The 2171-nt window shown below is 41.3% G+C and overlaps 1 non-coding gene across 1 annotated transcript; it reads left to right on the forward strand.

The window, feature by feature from the left end:
• Window positions 1–416: 416 nt before the first annotated feature.
• LOC111724913 lies at window positions 417–494 on the forward strand. Its single transcript, XR_002773122.1, has one exon. It is a non-coding gene; the product is annotated as a small nucleolar RNA SNORD47 (small nucleolar RNA).
• Window positions 495–2171: the final 1677 nt, after the last annotated feature.

The following is a 2171-nucleotide window of genomic DNA, read 5'->3' on the forward strand; positions in this document are numbered from 1 at the left end:
TCTCCCCAGACAGCCTCCTTTAGCAGATGTGAAGGGGCCCAGTCTGCTCCATCCAGGGCCCCAGAGTTGTGAAGGGTAGGCAGTGTCTCTATGTGAGGACACATTTTAAGACACACTGCAGTGAGCCAATTCTGAGGTCCTTTCTAGTTGTGTAATTTTGTAATTTATTCAATGAACAAACAGAGATTTAGGCAAGAGGAAAACCAAGAGGATTGAGGAACAGTGGTGACTTCCCAGAATGTGTATTCCTCACACGGCTACCAGGCAATACTACCTATCTGGAAGAGGGGCCTTAGTGGCAGTTCCCTCTGTAACACATTCTTGGAAGCATCACCTTTTAATGTATAGAAATGCAATGCAATGCATTCCAAGCTGAAAATGTCCCCAAATACCCTGGAAATATTAAAAGGTTCTCAGATCAATGGTGTAATGATTCTGCCCAATGAGATAGAATGATATCATTTGTAAAACTATTCCATTTTGATTCTGAGGTTAAAAAAATAAAATAAAATAATAAAAGGTTCTCAGAAGGCCACAGATACCATACAGGGCTGCTAAATGCTGAGATTATCATTGCAATAAATGGAATTCATTGGAGGGGGGAAATGCTATATAATTTTCTTTCCTCTCTGCCTTTTAAGAAAATTATCAAATAAAACACATACAATCAGTCCTCCCTACATGCAGATTCCACATCTATCCAACCATAGATAGAAACTATTTGGGGGGAAAAAAACCCAATAACAATATGATAATAAAAATAATACAAATAAAAGACAATGCAGTGTATCAACTATTTACACAGCATTTATATTGTATTAGGTATTGTAAGTAACCTAGAGATGATTTAAAGTACATGAGTTGATTTGCATACATTATATGCAAATACAGGCATACCTGGATTTATTGTACTTTGCCTTTTTTTTTTTTTTTTGAGACAGGGCCTCAAGCTGTCCCCCCTGGGTAGAGTGCCATAGCATCACAGTTCACAGCAACCTCCAACTCCTGGGCTCAAGCGAGTCTCCCGCCTCCATCTCCCAAGTAGCTGGGACCCCAGGCACCCGCTACAACACCTGGCTATTTTTTTTGGTTGCAGCCATCATTGTTGTTTGGCAGGCCCGGACTGCATTTGAACCCACCACCTTAGGTGTATATGACTGGTGCCTTAGCCTCTTGAGCCACAGGCGCCGAGCTGACTTTGCCTTATTGTACTTCTCAGATATTTAATTTTTTACAAATTAAAAGTTCATGATGGGCAGCGCCTTTGGCTCAAGGAGTAGGATGCTGGCCCCATATGCTGGGTTGTGGCTGGTTCAAGTCTGGTCCCGGCCAAAACTGCAAAAAAAAAAGCTCATTGCAATTCTATGTTGAGTAGGCCTTTTGGTACCATTTTTTCAATAGCACAGGATTACATCATGTCTCTGTGTCACATTTTAGTAATTCAATATTTGAAATTTAATTTTTACTATATATTATGGTGATCTGTGATCAGCAAGATTTGATGCTATGACTGTGATTGTTTGGGGGCACCCCAAACCATAACCGTGTAAGATGGTGAGCTTAATTAGTGAACATTGTGTGTGTTCTGACTGTCCCCCATCTCCCCTCTTTCCTCTTCTTCTCCTCAGACCTCCCTATTCCCTGAAACAAAACAATATTGGAATTAGGCCAGTTGACTCTACAATGACCCCTAAGTGTCCCAGTGGAAGGAAGAGTCTCAAGTCTCTCCATGTCAATCAAAAGTTAGAAATGATCGAGCTTCGTGAGGAAGGCATGTTGAAACAGGCAGAAAGCGAGGCCTTTTTTCTGCTAGATGGCTAAGTTATGAATGAAAAGGAAAAGTTCTTGAAGGAAATTAGGTGAAGTAAAACAGGCTTACTGCTAATATGGAGAAAGTTTTAGTGGTCTGGCTAGAAGATCAAGCCATCTACCACATTCCCTTAAGGCAAAGCTCACTCCAGAGCAAAGCCCTAATTCCTTCAGTCTTGTGAAGCCTGAGAAAGGGGAGGAAGCTACAGAAGAAAAGTCTGAAGCTAGAAGAGGTTGGCTCATGAGGTCGAAGAAAAGAAGCCATCTCCACACCATAAAAGTTCAAGGTAAACCAGCAAATACTGATGGAGAAGCTGCAGCAAGTTACAGTAAGCTTGCAGAAGATCCAGCTACGATTATTG

This window comes from Otolemur garnettii, unplaced genomic scaffold (assembly GCF_000181295.1).
Source record: "Otolemur garnettii isolate 467f Iridium unplaced genomic scaffold, OtoGar3 scaffold00028, whole genome shotgun sequence".
Lineage (NCBI taxonomy): Eukaryota > Metazoa > Chordata > Mammalia > Primates > Galagidae > Otolemur > Otolemur garnettii.